The sequence below is a fragment of the Vombatus ursinus genome, unplaced genomic scaffold, assembly GCF_900497805.2.
Source record: "Vombatus ursinus unplaced genomic scaffold, bare-nosed wombat genome assembly UNPS02009770.1, whole genome shotgun sequence".
Taxonomy (NCBI): Eukaryota; Metazoa; Chordata; class Mammalia; order Diprotodontia; family Vombatidae; genus Vombatus; species Vombatus ursinus.
The window spans coordinates 12,083,978-12,108,094 of NW_020949548.1; positions in this window are offsets into that span (position 1 = coordinate 12,083,978).

Sequence of the window (24,117 nt, forward strand, 5' to 3'; positions counted from 1 at the left end):
CTTTTTTTTGTAATTCTTTTAAAAAATGTGTGTGTATAACCATGTATATACAGTTGTAGTTCTGCTGATTTAATTTTGCATCACTTCATATGGTTATTTTTATACTTACGTATCTCTTTTTTCTATGTTTTCCTGGATGATTCCTATTTAACACTTTAAATAACACCACAATATTCCATATATTAAAATGCTCTTGTAACCTGTCCCCGCCCTGGGCCCTCTTATCAGAGAGGTGTAAATGTGAATGCACAACCTTAATGGGAGTGGTCTCAAAATGAGCAAGAATCTAAGTTAAGAGGGTTGTGGGGTGGGGAGGGAGGTATAACAGCAGGATACTGGCATTTAGATTTGGGGTCCTCTTCTTTTAGCTGCCCTTGAGATATATAGATTTCCTAATCACCATGCAGGGCATTACAGCAATCAATGGCTGTTATTGGAATGAGACTTAATGATTACCACATAAATGAGTGGCAGCTGACTTTGGGGAGTCCAATTTTCAGACTACCATGTGAGAGGCATAGAGTGATGAGCCATTGAGCTTGGACTGAGTCTGTCAGAGACCAGGCTGTGAGAATAACCTACATCCTGGAATGGAGGAGGGAGAGAAAAGATTCCAAGTCCTCACATTGGCAACTTTAAGAAGTCTGCCATCCAGCTGAAGAGGGTGGGGTTTTTTCCCTATGAATTCCACTGGTACAGTCTATCACCCAGAGCTAAAATCCTATATATTCTCTCTCTGTCTCTCTGTCTCTATCTCTATCTCTGTCTCTGTCTGTCTCTCTCTCTCTGCCTCTCTCTCCACACACACACACACACACACAAACACACACACACTTCCTCCTGCCAATCCCAAAGAACTGTAAAGGCATTTGGAAGGAGAGGTTTGGGGTAATGGCTGGAAGAATGATTCCATAGAGAAGCATAACTTTTTCCTTTGATTTTTGCTCCGTACAATAAATTATGTGGCCACAAATATGGTTAGTACATGTGTCTAGTGAATAAGGGAGATTAAGATGATAGAGAATCTAAATGTGGTATGTGCACTCCAAAGCTATAAATGTCATATTTTTAATATTTGAAGCAATATTCCATATCATCCCCTAGATAAATTCCAAACTGGTCCAGGGTGTGTTTAAATCTAGTGCTTAAAGAGTCAAAAGGCATGGTCATCTTTGTGACTCATTGTTTGTTGCTGTCCAAAAGGTTTGCACCAGGCTATATTGCTGATAGTCATGTATTAGAGTGCCTGTATTTCCCACACCTCCATACTACTGCATTTTATTTTATTTTTTACTGGTTTTAGTTGGGAAAGTGGTATCTTAAGGTGGTCTTAATTTGGATTTCTCTGATTAATAGGGATAGCTTCTTGTCATGTAGTTATTAACACATATATTTCTTCCTTTTATATATTTGCTATTCATGTTCTTTGATCATTGCTCTATTGGAGAGTGTAAATTATCATTCTTATAGATATGGATCCATTCCTTTCAGATTCTAGTTGTCAGCCATAAGAGTCTTCTACATTTACTGGAAATATTTTTTCCCAGTCTGTTTCATTTCTTTTCACTTTAGAGATATTGCTTTATGTTGTACAAAATTCTTTTATCTGTATAAACCTATCAACTTTGTCTCTAGTAATTTCTCCTATGGGATGATAAGATGTTCTTCCTCAGAATAATTGGGCATCTAAATAATATCTTTTCCTTTCATTTTAAGAAATATTTAGATTATTGATCCAGTTATAGTTTTTTTGAGGCATGTTGTAGGAAGGACAGATCCTAAACTATTTTGGGGTCACTTTTCTTATGAGTTTTTATTGAATAGTGTGGTTCCCTATCCAAGTTGTTGTTTTTAAAGTATAGATTTATAAAAAATAAATCTTTCAGATATATTAGGCTCCAGTTCTGAGTTCTTCACTCTGTTTCTTTGATCTATTTTTAAAAATTCCTTTTCCAGTACCAGTGTTTATTTATTGCTTCATAATACATTTTGAGATCTAGTAGTTCTAGGCCCTTTTCCCAGTTTTATTTTTTATACATCTTGATATTATTTTCTGGCTGTTTTTCCATCTGAGTTTTGTTATAATTTTAATTCTATGAAATAATCTGTTGGTAATATCTCTGGCATTGCATTCCATTTGAAAGTTAGTTTGAGAAACATTATCATTTTTTAATAGTTAGCATTAACAGAACACTTTAAGATTTGCAAAGTTATTTTACAAATATTAATTCATTTTATCCTCAAAATAAGCCTGGGTGTAAGGTGCTTTATTATCCTCATTTTATAGAAACTGAGGAAGACACAGACAACGTAATTTGCCCAGGATCACACAGCTAGTGTCTACAGCCAGATTTGAACTCTAGGCCTTGTTCTTTAACTACTGTACCACGTAACTGCCACAACTTTTACTGCATTTACTCAGCATAGACATGAACAAAAGATATTCCTACATTTGTCCCACTCTTTCTTGATATCTGCCCGCCATTTTGAATTTGTCTTTATATTGATCACTTTATGCTTTCCAAAATTAATACACAATTATATCAAATATCAAGTAACAAAATTAATATTAAATAATATTAAATATCAAATACACCAAATATAATAATACAAATAATATCAAAACAAATCTTTTTGTTATTTTAAAATTTTATTTTATTTAAATATTTATTTAATAATTATAATTATTTATTTAATAATATTATAATAAATAAAATAATTATATTATTTTGGTATATTCTTATATATACTAGTGTATATTATTAATGTTATATATAATGTAATTATAATAAATAAAATTTTATGTGTTTACTTAATAATATTAAAAATTATTTTAAATCATTTCTCTTTCTATTAGTTTTTCCCAGTTTTTGGTGGTAGTGAATAAACACAGATAAAATTTCTGTGAGTTTATCTTTTATTATTGCTACTTTAATTAAGTCATTTAACTCCATTAGTTTTATTGACTTGGGCAGGAGGTTCTCATTATTTGATTATAGTATCTACAAAATTGAGAAATTTTAACTTCTTCATTGCCAATGCTTACTCCTTCGATTTCTTTTCACACTCTATTGATATTTTAAACCTATGTTAAATTAGAGTGATAAGACACACGTGAGTTTACCACTTTTTTATAACAAAAAATTGCATATAATGTTAGCTCATGATTTCAATATACATGTTTTATTATAATCAGAGGAAATTATTCTATTCCCATATATTTAATGTTTTAACATAAATTAATGTTTTATTTTTAATCAAGGGTTTCTAGATGAAAAAAAAAAACAACTAAAACCAAAAGGAAGGACATGTCTTGCAGATGATAAGTAGCAAAGCTGAGATTTAAACTCAGGTCCTCTGACTTAAAATCCAATAGCCTGTCTGTCTCTTTATCTAGCAATCTTTTACTTTAATTTTATTTTTTTTCAATTAACAATTATTTATTTTCTCTCCCCCTTCCTTCCCTCTCAACTAAAAACAAAACTAAAACTCTCCTAACAAATATACATAGTCAAGTAAAACATATTAGCTTCCTCGACAGCTAAGCATGTGATCACATGGCTTTTACTGCTTCTCCTATTTTTTTTTCATTAACTTTTTACTGAAATTTAAGCATTTCCTTCTTTTTTATGGTAATTTTTTTATTTACTTTTTTTGTTTTCAACATTTACTTCCACAGGATTTTGAGTTCCAAATTTTCACCCCATCTCACCCCTCCCCCCACCCCAAGATGGCATGCGTTCTGAATACTCCTTCCCCTAGTCTGCCATCCCTTCTATCTCTCCCCCTCTTCTCTTATCCCCTTCCCCTTCAATTTTCCTGTAGGGTAGGATAGATTTCTGTACCCCATTTCCTGTATTTCTTATTTCCCAGTTGCATGTGAAAACATTGTTTTTAAACATGTATTTTTAAAACTTTGGGTTCCAAATTTTCTCCCTTCCTCCCTCCCCACCCACCCTCATTGCTAAGGCAAGCAACTAAATATAGGTTATATATGTGCAGTTATATAAAACACTTCCACAGTAGACATGCTGTGAAAAAGTAACTCTATTTCCCTTAATCCTATCACACCCTCCCCCATTTATTCTGTTCTTTCTTTTGACTCTGACCCTTCTCAGAAGTACTTGCTTCTGATTACCCCCTTTCCCAATCTGCCCTCCTCTCTATCATCCCCCTACTCTCTTGTCCCCTCCCCCCCATTTTCCTGGAGGGTAAGACAGATTTCCATACCCAATTGAGTGTGTATGTTATTCCCTCCTTAAGTCAAATTCTATGAGAATAAGATTCACTCATTCCCTCTCACCTTCCCCCATCTCCCCTCCACTGTAAAAGCCTTTTCTTCTCTGATTATTTTTTGTGAGATAATTTACCCCATTCTACCTCTCCCTTTCTCCTTCTCCCAGTATAATCCTGTCTCACCCCTTAATTTTATTCTCCAGATTTGACCCCTTCATCTTCAACTCACCCTCTGCCCTCTATCTATCTATCTATCCATCTATCTATCTATCTATATCTACATATACGTACACATAATTTTTCCCTTCCAACTACCCTAATACTAACAAAGGTCTCACGAGTTACAAATGTCATCTTTCCGTGCAGGAATGTAAACGATTCAACTGTAATAAGTCTCATATGATTTTCTCTTTCCTGTTTACCTCTAAATGTTCCACTTGGGTCTTGTATTTGAAAATCAAATTTTCTATTCAACTCTGGTCTTTTCATCAAGAATGCCTGAAAGTCCTCTATTTCACTGAATGACCATTTTTTCCCCTGCAGGATTATACTCAGTTTCGCTGGGTAGGTGATTCTTGGTTGTAATCCTATCTCCTTTGCCCTCTGGAATATTATATTCCATGCCCTGCGGTCCCTTAATGTAGAAGCTGCTAAATCTTGTGTTTCCGCAATACTTGAATTGTTTCTTTCTGACTGCTTGTAATATTTTCTCCTTGACCTGGGAACTCTGGAATTTGGCTGCAATGTTCCTAGGAGTTTTCCTTTGGGGATCTCTTTCAGGAGGAGATTGGTGGATTCTTTCAATATCTATTTTGCCCTCTGGTTCTAAAATATCAGGACAGTTTTCCTGGATAATTTCTTGAAAGATGATGTCTAGGCTCTTTTTTTGATCATGGCTTTCAGATAGTCTAATAATTTTCAAATTCTCTCTCCTGGATCTATTTTCCAGGTCAGTTGTTTTTCCAATGAGATATTTCACATTATTTTCTAATTTTTCATTCTTTTGGATTTGTTTTACAGTGTCTTGATTTCTCATAAAGTCACTAGCTTCCAAGTGCTCTATTCTAATTTTTAAGGAAGTATTTTCTTCAGTAATCTTTTGGAAGTCCTTTTCCATTTGGCCAATTTTGCTTTTTAGGGCATTCTTGTCCTCATTGACTTTTGGACCTCTTTTGCCATTTGGGTTAGGCTATTTTAAGGTGTTATTTTCTTCAGTATTTTTTTGGGTCTCCTTTAGCAAGCTGTTGACTTGTTTTGCGTGATTTTCTTGCAAAACTTTCAGTTTTTCCTCTACTTCTCTTACTTGCTTCTCAAAATCTCTTTTGAGCCCTTCCAAGGCCTGGGACTGATTCATATTTTTCTTGGAGGCTTTGGATGTAGGAGCTTTGGCTTTGTTGTCTTTTTCTGGTTGTATATTTTGATCTTCTTTGTCACCAAAGTAAGATAATATAGTCTGACTCTTTTTGTGCTGCTTACTCATGATCCCGGCCAATTACTTGAGTTTTAAACTCTTTGTTAAAATAAAAGTCTGCTTCCAATGTGGAGAGTGTACTGTCCCAAGTTTTGGGGGTTTGTACAGCTATTTTCAGAGATACTTCTAGGGATCTGAAAATTTTCAGTTCTTCCAAGGTGCTATGATAAGGGGTGAGGTATTTTCTCTCCACTGCCACAAGAAACTTCACCACACCAGCATTCCTCCGTGCCCCAGGACCGCCCCTCAGAACTGTGTCCCAGATGCAAGCACCGGTAAAGCAAGAGATTCCTGCCTCAGCACTGGCAAAGAGATCCCTGCAATCCCCCTCTGATCATCCATTGGATTCCCCCTCAGTCTGTGGGCTGAAAGTTCAGGGAACATCCACCCCCTCCCCGGGTGGCTGAGACTTAGCTCCTTCTCTCACCTCAGTCACAGACTTTTCCCACTGACCTTCTAAGTTGTCTTTGGCGTTCATGGGTTGAGAAGTCTGGAAACCACCACAGCTGCCCATGATTCAGCCCTCTGAGGACTGCTCCAGGGTTGCTGTGGCCTGCACGCCCACACTGAACTGAGCTCCTCTCCCCAACTGGTGCAATATGCCTTTACGATCAGCCATCCAGGCTGTCTTTGGCTGGAAATTTGTTTCACTCTGTCTTTTTGTGGGTTCTGCTGCTTTAGAATTTGTTTAGAGCCATTTTTTATAGGTATTTGGAGGGGTTTGGAGGGAGAACTCAAGCAAGTCACTGCTTTCCCTCTGCCATCTTGGCTCCGCCTCCCACTTGTACTGCTTCTTCTATTGATAAACGTTCTTATGTTCACTATTTTCCTTGTTGTAAATCAACCTTGTATTATATTCTGTCTTGGCCTGCTAGCTTCCTTTAAGTCCAACTAAAATCCTTTCTGCTACAGGAAGCCTTTCCCAATCCTTCTTCATTCTAGCATCTTCCTCTTTTTAATTATTTCCTATTTATCCTATTTATAATTTGTTTGTACATATTTGTTTGCTTATTGACTTTCCCATTTGATTGTGAACTCCTTTGCCTTTCTTTGTGTCCCCAGTGTTTAGCACAGTGCCTGGCACATGACAGGTGCTTAATAAATGTTAATTGACTTTTATTGACTATTTCATATTTTTTGCAGATATTCATTGGTTATATTGGTCTACAGCATTCTTTCACAGTTTTCTCTTTGGTTATTGAATCAATCTCATATTTACGTGTTAGAAAGAGTTGGGTAACCTGCCATCTTGCTTTATTTTTGGAAATACTTTACATAGTTATAAAAAAGAGAGAGAGTTAGACTTTTTTAAAGGTTTGATAGAAATCACTTGGGAACAAATATCTTTTTGAAGGGCAGTTCTTTAATGTGTTTCTGATTTCTCATGAGATTGCTCTATTTAGTTATTATTTTGTTACTCTGGATATTTTATAATTCTGTAAGCAATCATCAGTGTCTGAGATTTTCAAATTTGTTAGCTTAGAGCTATGGATAGTAATTTCTGATCATTTTCTCCCTTTCTTTTGTCCTCATTCTGATGTCTCCTTTTTAATGCCTAATTTTTGCCATCAGTGTTTACTCATTTTCTTTTTTGATTAGGCTTGCTAATGGTTTATCAATTTTGTTAGTCTTTTCAAAAGAACAGTTCTTGGATCTATTTATGTTTTAAATTGCTTTATTTTCAGTTGTATTGATCTCAGCTCTGGTCTCAGTGACTTTTCTTTTCCTATATGGATTTTCCAGTGTTTTTAGGTGCAAACTCAGTTTGTTAATTCTCATTCTTTCTTATTGAGATAGGCATTTATGAGTATGAATTTGCCCAATTACTACTTACTGGTTTGGCTACATCCCATAGATTTTGATATGAAGCATCTGCATTGTCATTATTGTTGATAAAATCTGTCATTGTTTTTATAATTTATACTTCTACCCATTTAATGTAATTTTTTTCATTTTCACTGCATCATTAGTTAGTACTAGGTTTATTGTATTACACACTCTATAAATGTAGTATATTTAATAATCTGCTTTTCTACCTACTTTGTGGCCTAGCACTTGATAAATTTTATAGGGAGGTCCATGAATGCTTGGTATCTTTTTTGTTAAGTTATCTCCATATATCTATTAGATTTAGTTTACTTAATACTCTGGTTCTAATTTCTTTCTTATTTTTCATATGTAGGTAATGCGGTATTAAAATTTCCCACTGCTCTTTAAAAGCTATTTCTTCTTACAAGGCTATGAAGTTTTCTTTTATGAATTCTACCATAGAATTATTAGTGCATATATTTAAAAGTGATATAATCTAATTCTGAATAGAACTTTTTGTCATGATATAATATCCTTGCTTCCATCTTTTAATACTTTTTGGTCTGAATTCAAAGTTATCTACCCTCATTGGTGTTGTTTCCATTTTTGGTGATTTTGAAACACTCTGTTAAATTTTAGGCTACCCTTTCATTTTGAATCTATTAAGATCTTTCTTTTATTAACTACTTCCAGCAAGCAGAATATTGTTGACCTTTGCTTTTTAATACATTCTCCAACTTTTTTTTTTCATTTTATTGAGGGTATTCAGCCCATTTGCATTACAATTGCTAGATTTATCTTTTCTACTGTTATGTGTTTGGTTTTACTGGAAAAGAATGCAGACTTTAAATCATATTATAGGATTATGGATTCAGATCTAGAAGGTATCTTAGCTGCTATTTAGTCCAACTCCTTCATTTAGATAAAGAAACTGAGGTTCAAGGAGGTTGACTGATTTGTTGAGGTTCATGCAGTTGGTGTCAGAGGTAAGATTTGATATCCAGGTCTCTGATTCCAGATTCAGTACATTTTCTATTATACCACTCTGCCTCCATTACTAATCCAAACTTGAGAACACTCTAAACAATTCCTCTAATATTAATAACTGTATAGGTTACATTGGTGTGAGTTTTCCCTTTATTAAGGAAAGGAACTTCACCATGGGATTATCCTCTTCTTCTCCCATTCTCTGTCTTGGATTTTTTCCCTCCCTTCCATCTCTCAAAAACATCTTTCTGAAATCTTTAGTGATTTAACTAACCTTGTTCTAAAAGTTCTCTTATTTACTTAGCAAATGCTTAATCTCTACTGTGTTTTTTATTTTAACTTATTATTTATTTATTTACCATATTCTTTTGTTTTTAAATTTTGAGTTCCAAATTCTCTCCCTCCCTCTCATCCCTCCCTTACCTACTGAGAAAGCATGCAGCAGGATATCAATTATACATGTGAAATAATGCAAAACGTATCTCCATATTAGCCATATTTCAAAAAAGGCAAGAAAATAAAGAAAATGAGAAAACTATACTTGAGTTTGCACTCAAAGCTCATCACTTCTCTCACTGAAGGTGGATAGAAATTTTTTCATCATGAGTCCTTTGGAACTGTCAAGTCTTTCACAGTTGATCATCATTACAATCTTGCTGTTACTGTGCCCAATGATCTCCCAATTCTCACTTCTCTTTGAATCAGTTCATATAGGTCTTACCATGTTTTTTCTGAAACCTTGTTATTTCTTATAGCACAATAGTACTCCACCACAATCATATGTCACAACGTCTTCAGCTACTCACAGTTGATAAGAATCCCCTCAATTTTCAATTCTTTGCCACCACAAAAAGAGTCAATAAAAATATTTTTGTACATATAGGTCCTTTTCCTTTTTCTTTCATCTCTTTGGGATATAGACCTAGTAGTGGTATTGCTGAGTCAAAAGGCACAGTTCCAAATTGTTCTTCAGAATGATTGGACCAGCTCACTACTCCACTGAGAGTTCACTAGTGTACCTATTTTTCCCTCATCTCCTCCGGCATTTGTCATTTCTGATAGTTGTGAGGTGGCACCTCAGAGTTGTTTTAATTCACTTTTTTCTAATCAATAGTAATTTAGAGCATTTTTTCATATAACTATAGGTAGTTTTGATGTCTTCTTTTGAAAACTGCCTTTTCATACCCTTTGACTATCAATTGGGGAATAGCTCTTATTCTTATACATTTAACCCAGTTTTATACTCAGTATATATTTGATAAATGAGGCTTTTATTGGAGAAACTTTCTGTAAAAAAATTGTGCGTGGTTCCTTTTAGCATAATGTAGTTTCCCTGATTATCTCTTTTAATTAGGTCTATTTTTGCTTTTCTGAGATCAGAATTGTTGCCCTGCCTTTTTAAAAATTCAGTTGAAGCTTATTAGATTCTGCTCCAGCCCATTATTTTAACTGTGTATTTTTCTGTTTCAAGTGTGCCTCTTGTAAAAAAAAATGAAAATACAAATTAAAAAACACAAAACCAAATTGTTGTGTTCCGGTTTCTAATCTGTTCTGCTATCCACTTCCATTTTATGGATTAGCTCATCTCATTCACATTCACAGTTACAATTACTGTGTATTTCCTTCCATTCCATTTTCTTCTGTTTCTTCCTCTCTCTCTCTATCTCTCTTTTTATCCCGTCCCTTATCAAAGATCTAGTTTGCTTCTAACCACTGCCTTCCTCAATCCACCTTCCTTTTTTCATTCCCCGTACACCTCTTTTCTCTTATCCCCTTCTCTTATTTCCCTATTGGCTAAGTTACACCCACAACTGAGTATGTATATATGTGTATATTCTTCACTCTTTAAACCAATTCTGATGAGAGTGAAATTCAAGCATTACTCACCCCCCATTTTCCCCTTTATTACAAAAGTTCTTCCAAAAAAAATAAAATAAAATAAAATAAAGTTCTTTTTCATGTGCCTCTTTTATTTGAGAAAATTTTCCCTATTCTGCCTATCCTTTCCTCTTCTCCCAGTGTATTTCTCTTTCTCACCCCTTCATTTTTTATGGAGCTCATTCCAACATAGCCAACTCATACTCATGCCCTCGGTCTACGTAAACTCCTTTTAACTGCCCTAGTAATGATAAAGTCTTTAGGAGTTACATGTATCATTTTTCCATATAGGGATGTAAACAGTTTAACTTTATTGAGTCCCTTATGATTATGATCTTTCATGTTTAGCTTTCTATGCTAGGCAAGGTCATTGTGCTCCTGGTCTGCACTCTGATCTTTATCCAAGAAGGGCCCCAGGTCCTCTGTAGCTGCAAGCACTAGTGCTCCTCTTTGCTTTGGAACTGTGACCAGGGCTCCTGCTCCATTATGACTGACTACCAGCACTCTTCTGCCCTCTAGAACTGGGATCTAAAACTACATATTGGTAGTAGTTGCCAATCAGTGCCAGTTATATCCAGTGCCAGCAAAGGATCCCCTGTAATCTCCTTCTGACCAGTTGTCCCACCCCCTTACAATCTTTGGGCTGAGAGCTCCCAAATCTGCTGCTACTGTGACCACTGTTGCTACAGCTGCATGTGGGGATCTAGACAGACCTCCAACCCAATGTCACAGACTTCACCTGCCAATCTCTTAAATTTTCTTTGACCAGGAAAATATCTCACTCCAATTTTTTGTTCACTCTGACATTTTAAAATTTGATTTGAGATATTTTTTAAAGTTTTTTGTAGGGCAATGTTGTGAGAGTTCAGCTGGGAAGCTGCCTTTAATCCACCATCTTGGCTCCACCTCTCTATTATTTTAAATACTACCTCATTATCTTTTTTGTCTGGGAGAGGTGTTGGAGCACTTCTCTAACCACCACATTTGAGAATGACTATTTGGTTGGTGGGTACTGTTTACACTGAGTTGTGGTCTCAGACTTGATCTTTAAAAGAAGACTTGGAGGATTAGAGACACAGAACCAGGGCTGAAAGAAAAAACCTAAATGGTGTGTGTGTGTGTGTGTGTGTGTGTGTGTGTGTGTGACACACACACATATATATACATGTATATATTCAGCTCTCTAGATGGAAGACTGCATATAATATAATGTAATATAACATAATGATAGCAAGCATTTACATAGCACCTACTATATGCTGGGCACTGTGCTAAGTGCTTTATAAATATTATTATATTTAATCCTCAAAATAACTCCAAGAAGTAGGTGCTATTATTAGCCCCATTTTACAGTTGAGGAAACAGTCAAAGAGAGGTTAAGTGACTTGTCTGAGGTCACACAGCTAGTGAGTATCTCAGGTCAAATTTGAACTCAGATCTTTTTGACTTTAGGCCCAGTGTTCTATCACCTGCACCACCTAACCATTTATTTATTGGGCAACCACATGACACCAAAGGAGTAAAGGACTGTATGCCTCAAAGATGGCAAAAGCAAGATTATTAAAACTTCCTAGGCAATGCTGGGGACTACAGGAAAATGAGCTTAAAGCAATAGGATAGCAGTGGTAGGACAACAGAGGAGGTCCCAGACAAGTAGACTAATTCCAGCACTAAGCTTCATGTGCCAAACAAAGATGCCATATCTGAAGAAGAGCAACAGGTCATCCTTTCATGGAGAAGCAACTGCAGATATTGATTACCTTTCACTAGTTCTGTCAGTTACATGCTCTGGAATGATTCAGAGGAAAAGAAATTGACTCTTTTGAGCTCAAGTGCTTGCTCCTTGTAGAGAAATTTCAATCATAAAGAGTACTATAAGTTTTAAGAACTGTCTGGGTTTCTGCTACAGGTTGAGAGTCTTTTCTCCAGATAGAATCCAGCTACAACCCTACAAAATCACACCTTCAGAGACCATGCCCTACCACTCTACTTTTGGCACCCGGACTCAGGACTGAACTATGCTGACTGGTGGACGAGTGAGTGGAAAGTAATCTAGCCCCCTATATTTAACCACCTCCAGACCATCTTTCACATGCCATCCAACTAGCCACCAGGAAATGTGATGCTAACCAGTATGGGCACTTCACTCTCATTACATCCCCACATCTTCCCACACCTTTGCTCTTGTCCTTACTCTGAGCAAAGGAGTCAAATGCATGTTGCCATTGATCCTGGAAAGGGATTCTTGGCTCCTGTTTCTTAACTTTGCCAATGTTATGATCCAATTCCTGCAATCCTCCCTTTTTTCCCTTGGACAATTTACCACATTTTTAATGATCATTTCTTGTTAAGTGGTTTCTGTACTTCCTCTGACATTTTGTAGTAATCTTTTTTTTTTCTTATTATGATGTGTCAGGTAAGGCATGTTAAATCATGAGCTTGTCCATGTCAGGATACTGTGGATTTTTTTCTATTTATATTTCACAAATTGATTCCTCCAAGTCTGGTGAGTTTTCTTTGATGATTTCCTTAATTATGATATCCAAACTTTTTAAAGTTGTGTAGGATAGTGACAATCCAAAGATTACTATGTTGTGATCATAGGAAATCCATAGACCCCATGTGGGTCAGATCAACATTTTCTAATTCTTTGAACAATTTAAATCGATCAACCAATAATCATTTATTAAGCAACAACTATGTGCTAAGCACTAGAGATCTAAATGTAATATACATTATATAACATATTACAAATATAACATACTAGAATAATAGTGTTTTTGTTACATATTGATGAAAATATAATATACAAATTTATAATATGCATAATCTACAATAAATAATATTGTAATAAACATATTACAATAGGAAATATATCATATATTAAACTACAAATATAATATTTACAAATGAAACAGTGACAACACCCAGGCCAGATTCTTGGGGTTGGGGAACGACCAAGTGGCACACCTCACTTAGCACATGATATCACTTGTTGTTAGTGAATGAAATTCTTCACCCTTAGACATGAATGCAGGAAAGAGAGAGGCTGTGTTGAGTCAGAAAACTTTAAAGATGAATGCAGTTCTGGCTATACAGATAATAGAGAAAGGCTGATCCCAGCCACATGGCAGACCAATGCAGAATTTACACTTATGTGCCAATTCTCTTCTCTTCCAGGAACTCTGAAATGGGTAACACCATTTTAGGTGGTCCAGGTATGGGCTAAATCATGTTTAGAAGTAATACGGCAGTTGATTGAGATGTCCTTAGGAGTAAATTTAGTGCTGATTTACTGATTACTATTCTCAGGACTAGAGTCAGAAAGGGGAGGGTGCAGGAGCATCAGCATGGCATAGAGATAGATGTCAAAAAAGTGCTGTGGTAAGCTTGACCTTGAACAAGATAAGGTGAAATGCTCACTATTCAAAGTTTAGAGTCATGGAGGTGAAATCTTCAGTTATGGACAGAGATAAGGATTGAAATTCAGGTCTTCTGACTCCAAGTCCAACTTTTTTGTTCCTTTGCTACCCAACTAGCTTCCCCAAATGGAATAGAATATTGATGGGTATTCATAGACATAATGTGGAGAATTTTGACTTTGAAATATTCACTTAGGGATCATTCTGATATGGAATTAGTCTTCCCACATAATTTTATTGTTCCACCACCTTCTTTTGAGGAATTGCCATGCCCTAACATCCCAATGTCAGTTTCATTTGTCTCGCAGTGGGCTTGCTTCAGAACAAAGCTTCAGGGCACAATGAATGTTTCTCAGTTACATCCACTTAGCACAGTGGGTCAGTAGCCACAGTACTGACTATAGGCCGATGATACAATTGGATGAAAAAAAGCAGTTTCAAAATAGCAATTTCTCAGAAGTTTACTAACATCAACAAAGAGCTTTCATTCCTTGGATGCTTCTCATTTCTAAAGACAATTAACCTTCGCAATTAGCTTCAACATGAAGAACCAAGCACTATCTATTTGGTAGCCTAGCAACATAAAGAAGGCCAGAGTTGGAACTGAACCATGTCCTTGATAAATCAGAACCAAATTGTTATTTGAGTTGTAGAAAGCCAGGAACTATGGAACTCCTGAACCCTATTATGTAATGGAGCAAGGGCACTGTGACTAGTAAGGATGTGAGCTCCCTGTAGACACACACCACGAATGCCAATCACCCTACTCATCTGGAAACTCAGTCACTCAGACAGCTTCCTTTGCACTAACTCATTTGGCGTATATTTGTTAGATCCCCACCATGGCATTATATCCAAGTGTCCTATCCTTCACCATGGTGCAGTGCAGGGTAGAGTGCTGGGCTTTAAGTCAGAAAAAATGGGGTTCAAAATCATACTCCCAACATTTACCAGCTATTTGACCATGAGCAATTTACTCAGCCTCTTTGTGCTTCAGACAAGAAAGAGAACTGTCTACCATCAGAGGACCCAAGTTCATATCTTGGCTCTGCCACTTAGACCATGTGATGTTGGACAAGACAACTCATTTCTATTTGTCTAACCATTCTGGAAGGCAATTTGAAACTATGCCCGGAAAGTTATCAAAATGTGCATACTTTTTAACCTAGTAATACCACTGCTAAGTTTATGACTCCAAAGAAATCAAATAAAAGGGATCTATAGATACAAAATGTATAACAACTTTTTTCATGAGAGTTAAAATTTGGAAACTAATGACCTGCCTTCCCATTGGGAAATGGATAAACAAATTGTGGTATATGAATATAATGAATTATTATGCCATAAAAAAACAATGAAATAATATCAAAGGAAATTAGGAAGACCATATGAACTGATGCAAAACCAAATAACCAGAAATAAAAACAATTACACAATGATAATAATATTATAGAGAAAATTAACTTTGAACTCTGATCAATGCAATGATAAACCACAAGTCCAGAAGATGAAACAAGTCACTCATCTCCTGACAGAGAAGTGATGAATTTGAAATGTAAATGTACATTTTTGAACATGATTAATGGAGGAATTTGTTTTGCTGGACTATAGAGACAAGTATAAGGGAATTTGCTTTTCTTTTTTAATTTGTTTGATGTGTGGGGAGGGGAGGGAGAGGTATAAATTTATCATAAAGGTACAAATTTTATTTTTTTAAAACTTGTTTTTAAAATTAAAGAATATGATAACCATACTTTGATGAGATCCTCTCAATGAAATAAGAAAAAAGACACCTCGCTTGTCTGGGCACTGATTTTCTCATCTATAAAGTGAGAGTGTTGGAGTAAGATGCTTCAAAGATCCCCTTCAACTCTATAGACTCATCTACTAAGTCATAGATGGTAGAAGAATTGGGAGAGGAAATTTCCACACTTGGAGGTCCCCTCATGACTTTCAGATTTTTTTTTTCCTTTACATGTTTGCATTTAATTCTCCACAGCTCATACCACTGAAAACTCTCCCTCCTCTGTACTATTGTCTCACTAGGTCACAGATGGCATGTTCCCCCATGCCGCTGTCCCTATTGGTTACAGCTTGTATTGAATCATCAGTATAATCCTTGGCTGTGTTTGGAGGGGAATTGGGAAGCATTTCAGCCATCTAATAACTGTCCCTGGGATAATTGCCTAGGTCCTTACATAAAGCTCCTACTTCATTTTCCTGGCACCCTGAATGTGACTGGAAATAAATTGATTCTGCCAGGAAAGCATAATCACATTCTATCAGATTAGCCAGGAGCTGCTGTCAGGTACCCTCTGGAACTAGTCATGCTCTGTCTCTTATGAAAAAGACCAACACAGGCTGATCTGATGATAGATTTAGTGGAAGACAAAGAATGAGAAGTACATCTTCCTTCCCTGAGCTAAATGGTCTTTGGCTAAAGAGGCCATGAATGAGCTTATGACCTAGAAAACCAGTGGACTTTACAGAGGAAAATGGTGCAAATAGAAATTGATCCCTGACTGCCATCCCAGACTGATCCCTGACCCTGACTCCTCCCTGAACCTTGACCCTGGAATCAGACAAGTGATTGAAAAAGATCTGGGGATTTTGATGGACCTCAAGTTCAAATCAACTTCAATCAATAGTGTCGTATGGTGGTTTCTTTTTAAATCCAATGTTATCATCAACTATATTAAGAGAGAAATATCATTAAGACAAAGGGAGTTATAATAATAATGTATTCTGCCCTGGTCAGATAACAGATGGAATACTGTGCTACACAAGGATTGGTTGAAGTAACTTAGGGCAGTAAGCCTAGAGAAGAGAAAACTCAGAAAAGACACAATATCTATTTCCTAATATTTGGATGGATACCAGGTGGAAGAGGAATTTTTCTTGGTTTTCTTGGTTCCAGAGACCAGAATTACGAGCAATGATTGGCTGAGAGGCAGATGGAACCCTAATGTCAAGAAAACCTTAATGATTCCACTGTTAGGAATCTATTCCTAACAAAGGGATAGCCGTCATTGGGTTGGCTGGGCAACCATTTGCTGAGAATATTGCATATAGGATTCTTTGCTCAGATATACCCTGAGTTCTCTTTCAACTCTGAAATGTTGTGATTCTGAGATTCTGTTGCCAAAGATTGACAACAACCTGAGATTGAACTTTAACTAGTTTCAGAATAAGCCCTGGTCCCTGAAGTCACCATAGATTAAATCTGGTCACTGATCTTTCATTCTATATTGAGCATCTACTTGTGTGTGGAACACTAGCAATAATCACATACTGCCCCTTAATTCCGGCCACAGATTGACTGCTGACCTTAGCATGAACTGGCCACCCTCTGGATTCAATTATAGATTTAGATCTATAGAAAGTTGGTTCTGCTGCCTGTGAGCCCTGTCAGTGACCAGTCCTCGCCTCTGGTGATTTTCTATCTTGAGTCTCTGGGCCCAGTCACATTATCACAGAAGGGCTTGGAAAACTTACCCCTTCGGGGCATATATGAACACTAAATATGCTGAATCATAGAATTACAAATCACAGAGATCATCCAGTCCAATGAATAGTGATTCCCTCTTTGTTGTTCAGTCATTTTAATTGTGTCCAACTCTTTGCAACCCCATTTGGGGTTTCTTGGCAGAGATACAGGAGTAGTTTGCCATTTCCTTCTCCAGCTCATTTTACAGATGAGGAAACTTAGGCAAATGGGATTGAATGACTTGCCCAGAGTCACACAGCTAGTAAATGTCTAAGGCCAGATTTGAACTCAGGTCTTCCTGACTCCAGACCCAGCATTCTATCTACTGCCCCACCTACTTGCCCTGATCCCCTCTACTTCCTCCCTAAAAAAAAAGGTCATCTGTATTTTGCTTGAAAAGCTCCAGTGATGAGAAACTCACTACCACCCAAGACAACCTATTCCTCTTTCAGAAGCTTTCATTGCTAGGGAGGTTGTCCTAACATCAAGTCTGACTCTATATCCTTCCCCACTGTGTTCCTAATTCTGTGCTCTGGAGCCAAGCAGAATGTCTAATCTCTCTTCCACATGGCAGCCCTTCAAATAACTGTGCACTGCTTTCACATCTCATCCCTTCCTAGTCTTCTCTTTTCTAGGCTAGCCATCTCAAGTTACTTCAGCTGATTCTCATGTGACATAGTCTCTGGTCTGCTCATCACCTTATTATCCCTCCTCTGGATATCATCCAACTTGTCAATGTCCTTTCTAGAATATGGTACCCAGAGTGAGTGGCGCATAGGTACAAAATGATTGCTCGTTTAATGACAGGCTTACCACAATCCTCCAGAAGTGGGCTGACTAAAGAAGAGCAAAATGGAACTATTATCTCCCTCCTCTGAAACACTCTTCATTTCACAACCTAGCTTAAAGATTACAGTGACTTTTTTGGCTGAACTGATGACCTATTGAGCTTACAGTCTTCTAAACCTTCCAGATTTCTTTCATGTGAATCATCGTCTAGCCACACTTCTTCCATCTTGTACTTATACAGCTGATTTTTGGATGCAAAAGGAGAACTTGAAATGTATCCTTACTAAATTTCATATTATCAGATTTGGCCCATTGTTCAAGCCTGTCAGGAACTTTTTGGATCACTTATGGATCATAACTGCCATCCAATCCGTACATAATCCAATTTTTGATTGTCTACTAATTGGATAAGCAATTGAGCTTCATCCAAGTCCTATACAAAATTAGTGAATAACCCAGAGCCAAGGATTACAGGACACAACACTAGAGAGCTTTGCCCGAGTTGACATTGATTCATTAATGACAGTTCTTTGGGTCCAGTCATTCAACCAGCCCTGATTCCTTCCACCAGTTCATGTTATCATCTTATCCACATGCCTCTATCTTGTCTACCAGAAAAGTATAGGGAAATTCTGGCAAACACTTCCCTGAAATACAGGTAAGTCAAGCCTTTGGCATTCTCTTAGTTCAAACATTTATTATTGAGCACCCATTCTGAACAGGGCTCTGGGCTAGGTGATAAACATGCAAAAACAAAACCATCTCTGTCCTCAAGGGGTTTACATCTAATGTATTTACCAGTCTACTATAGTTCTATGTTTTGCCAGGAAGAGAAGTAGAGCTCACCAGCATCTAGTTTTCCTAACTCTATTCTCTTTCTTTTTTTTAAATGGGGACAGTTGTCCTTATCAGGCTTATGGCACTTTTCCAAGGTGTTTTTTTTCAAAGATTACTGACAACAACCACATCTGCTAGCCCTTTCAGTAAGCCAGGACATAGTTTGTTCTGGTGTGGCAACTTGACCCCATCGAGGTAAGCCAAATGCTCTCTTACCATCTTCATCTCTCTTACCTTACTTAACTCTTACTTACCTCTCTTACCTAACTCTCTACTAATAATGTTTGTTCTATACTACTCAATCCAAGGATCCTCTTCCTTGGTACAGTAAACAGAAACAAACAAACAAACAAGAGCTCAATTCTGCCTTCTCTTAGTCATCCAAACTGAGCAGCAATCCTATCTGCTCTTTGATCATCTTCTTTCCCGCAATGAAGCTAAAAAATTCCCTTGTAGTCCTTAACACTTGTTGTTCAGTCACATCCAATTCTTTGCAACTCTGTGGGCCATAGCATCCATAGGGTTTTCTTGGCAAAGATACTAGAGTGATTTGCCATTTTCTTCTCCAATGGATTAAGGCAAACAGGGAGGTTAAGTGACTTGCCCAGGGTCACACAGCTAGTAAGTGTCTGAGGCCAGATTTGAATTCAGGTCTTCCTGACTCCAGGCCCAGCCTTCTATCCACTAAGCCACATGGCTGCCTCAGCCACCTAGTTGGCTTACACTAGCCTTGGGTTAGTCTGAGCTCTTGATGTTACAGGACCACATTACTTTCTATTCCTTTTCCATTATCTGCCCATTCAACTATCTTCTATATATGTCTTTGTAAAATCTTAATTATTGATGAGTTCCCTCCTCATCAGAATTGTTTCTATTTGTGCCTTTAGAATTTGATTTTTGGGGCAGGTAGGGGGAGCAGTGGATAGAGCACTGGCCCTGAAGTCAGGAAGACCTGAGTTCAAATCCAGCCTCAGACCAAACACTTGACACTTAACCTCAATTGCCTAAAAATAAATAAATAAAAAGAATTTGATTTTTGAGAGTTTTTCATGCCTTTTGAGTCTCTGGAGAATTTTAGGTCATGGGACCCTACCTATCCTTTCTCTGAACCCTTTGAGATCCCAACAGAATGAAAATTAAAGTCTCCCATCACTATCTATGATCTGTTTCCCAAACACCTCACCTTGCAATATATTCACATGACAGTTTCTCTTCTGTTTATCCTCATTCAAATGCTCTCCACTATGCTGCTCATCACCATTGCCTAATTTCTTCACATGATTTCATCTTCCTATCCAGTGCTCCACCACTATCCCCTTTGATTTTAATGTCTTCTTTTTAAATGAGTTCTACCTTTCCATCACTTAGTTCTGCCTGTGAGTCTCATTGTACCCTCTCTCAGGCAAATTCATGAAGATGAATTTGCCTCCTTGCCTTGGAATTTCTAGTTCACCTTCTTCACCACCCAACTCCATAAATGCTTTCGCATATCTGAAATCATGGAAGGTCATAGTTCTTATTGTTAACTCTAGCTTTGGCAGCTAGGTGGTGCAGTAGAGAGTATTGGACTTGCAATCAGGAAGTCTTAAGTTCAAATCCTGCCTCAAACACTTACTAGCTGTGTGTCCCTGGGCAAGCCATTTAACCCTTTTCAGCCTCAGTTTCCCTATCTATAAAAATGGAGATAATAATAGCATCTACTTCACAGGGTTGCTGCCAAGACCAAATGAGATAAAATGTAAAGTATTTTGCAAAATTAGAAACAATATATAAATGCTAGCTATGACTACTCTCCTCTTGAATTTCATCTCCTGTGAATTACTGGTTCTTCCTTCAGATGTTTTCCCTTCCATGTCATGCCTGTTTTTCTTTGTGGTTTCTGGCTTAGTGAATACATGAAGGCACATCTCTACATCTGCTGAGCCTGCTCCCTCTGTGTTATGTGGATCTGGGAACACATTCCAGCCATATGTCCTTAGGCCCAGAAGCCTGGACCTTCTCAAGCTGTTATGGTGGTGGGGCATCAGAAACGCCTCTCCTCCCTAGGACCTCTTAGGCTGCCCTTCCTCCTCCAGTTACTGAAAACTAACCCAGCTGCCTCCCAAACTGGCACTGCTGACTCTGTGTCCTCAGCCCCACAGCCCAGACACAGTCCAATTTGGAATATCCAGACACAGTTGAGGGATGGGTTTGGAGTCAGAAGGCCTGGGGTCTTAATCTCAGCTCTGCCACTCTACTCACCCAGCAAGTCCTTAAACCTATCAGGACCTACTCCCTATCATCTATAAAATTCTGTGGGGGGGAGGATGAGAGGAAGAGAGGTTAGAGTAGACCTCTAAGGTCCATTCTGGTTTTAAACATATGATCCTAGAATCCCAACGCCAGGAATTGGCCTGGTATGTAACCCTGTAGACTCCATTGAATTGATCCACCAAACCCTCCAAGCACTTGCCCCAGTGGTTCCCCAGTCTGTGCCCCCAGTCATCTTTCTTTGGCAAGATTATAATAGCCATACCTAGCTTTGGGCCTCAGTGTCTCCCTCAAGCCATAGAAATCTTCCTCCTCCATTAACATAAACACTGCCAACACTCCAGGTCTGATTTCAGCCATTACCCCAGAGCCTGGGGTTGTCCATAACCCTGGAGAGAATCCACAGTCTTTAGAGCTCCTTGAGCCAAAGAAGCTATGAGAGTATATAGAACCTGCGTTCACACAGGGCCAAAATCTCTACTGTGGTCAAGCTGGGGCTGGGGAGCCTTCTAACTTTTTTAAAGCACCCCTCAATGGTGCTTTTTTTCATCCCCTGATAGACTAATTATCACTGAAGCTTCAGGGCCCATCAATGACATTGTCACTGATAGCCAGCTCTGCTTCTACTAATCCTCCTGTGATTCTGAATGTGAATTAATATGAAACCATGTTAAGGCTTCAGGATTTTTAATGTATTTCCATAACTTTAATTATCACCCCTGTGCAGTGGATTCTCAAGTCTGTTTCTCTACCCCCTTCTCTCTCCCTGAGCTCCAGAAGTAAATATCTAACAGTCAGTTGACATTATTGACCCGATAGCCTGATGATCCTCACATTGAACAGGCCCAAAACTGAATTCATCATCTTTCCACCAAAATCTGCTCTTCCTTCCCACTTCCTTGTTTCTGTTGATGGCAATACCACCTTTGCAGTCATCTGCTGTACTAGATAGAGTATTGGAGTCAGGAAGACCTGGGTTCAGATTGTGCCTCAGCTACTTAGTAGATGTATAACCTTGAGCAAGTCATGATGTCTCTTGGCTTCAGTTTCCTTATCTGTAAAATGAGGAAAGGGAACTCAATGGCCTCTAACATCCTTTCTAGCTCTAAATCTCTGACCTCCTGCTTCAATCAGTTGGTAAACGCCAATGATTCTGCCTTTGCAATATCTTTCATGCACCCCTCCTCTCTACTCATAAGTGTCACAACTTTAGACCGGGCCACCATTATAATGTAATAATAAGTGTCTAGCACAGTACGCTGCACATAGCAAATGCTTCTTGGATAGGATAAAGTAAAACAGCTCCATCCTTCATACAACTGCCAAAGAAATCTTTTACTTGTACTGCTCTGACCATATCATACTTCTCCTCAAAGAACTTCAATGGCTTTCCATTGTCACAAAGTTCTGACCTTCAAGCCCCTCCATATTCTGCTTCCAACTCTGCTTTCCAGCTCTGTCTTACACTCCTTTCCTTCATGTAGTCCACCTTCCAACCCCACAAAATTACTCTCTCTTCTCCCTGTTCTCAACCTGCCCTCTCCCATTTCCATGCCTTTGTTCATATTTCCCCCATGCCTAAATAGAGTCTCCTCCATGTCTGACTATAGAAATCCATCTCATCCTCCAAAGTCTAACTCAGATCCTTCTCCCTTTATAATAAGAGGTAACGTGGTATGTTAAGGTTTGCAAAGTGCTTTACAATTGTTATCTCATTTGTGGGTAAAACTGTGAATCATGACCCTGAGTCAGGCATTTCATGACAAGTTTTAAGGCCTTCAAAAGGCGTCATGTGATCTCGTGATCAAATGTGATCATTTGATCACAACAACCCTGGGAAGCAGAGGTTATTATAATTCTTATTTTATATCTGAGGAAACTGAGGCTGAGGAAGATTAAGTGATTTGACCAGGGTCACAAAGCTAATGAGTGTCTGAGGCTGGATTCAAACTCAGATCTTCTAAACTCCAACTCCAGGATTCTATTCATGATGCTACCTAGCTGTCCCTACCTAAAGACCTCCCCAAGTAAAGATAAACTCTCTTCTCTTAACACTTTGGACCTCCACTTTGCTCTTCCATCAATCTCATTTTATAATAGTTTTTATGCATCCTTGTGAGTACACAGCCCTTTGGAATCTCTTGCAGGCACTTTGAGATCTGCTGAACTAGACCAGAGTGTTCTAACACTCACTCCCCCTGATGCCATGTCATTGCTCCTGATTAGCAAACTCCATTGGCTCTGAGCCCAAGGGAGAACACCTCTTTCAGGCATTTAAAGTCATTTATAGGAGAGATGAAAAAACAACCCAACCCATTCCTTGATGGAGGTGGGAGATCCCCAAGTGTTGGACATTGGACATGATTTCAGATTTTTTCGGTGTATCAATCAGTCATACTGACTTTCTTCTGTCTAAAAAAAATGCCATTTGTCCTATGGGATGGTTCTCTGGAAAGGGGAGGCAGAAGGATACTTTGAATAACTATAGCAATGTAAGAAACAAAAAGCATCAATAAAAACTTATAAAAACAAAATAAAAAATAAAGCCCTTCACGGCTTGCCCCATATGTGTGTGTGTATATATATATATATATATATATATATTCCTCCCCTTCCGATTCTCAATGGTCTAGCCAAACTGGTCATCTTACCATTCCTTTCACACTCATTGTATATTCTGGTTTTGTGCCTTTGCACTGGCTGGTCCCCATGCCTTGATTGTCTTCCTTCCTCATTTCCATTTCTTAGAATGTCTAGTTTCTTTCAGAAGCTTACTCTGATATTAGCACAGGGTGAGCCATTGCAGAAGGAGATAAGACCAGCGCATCAATTCAGAGGGATGCTCAGAGAGGGCAAGATGAATGACATTCATCAGGTGGACAATCGGATGCTGTTTGTCACTGTTTTCTGGATCAATGGCTTCTCAAATGAAAATGTCCAATGTCTGCAAT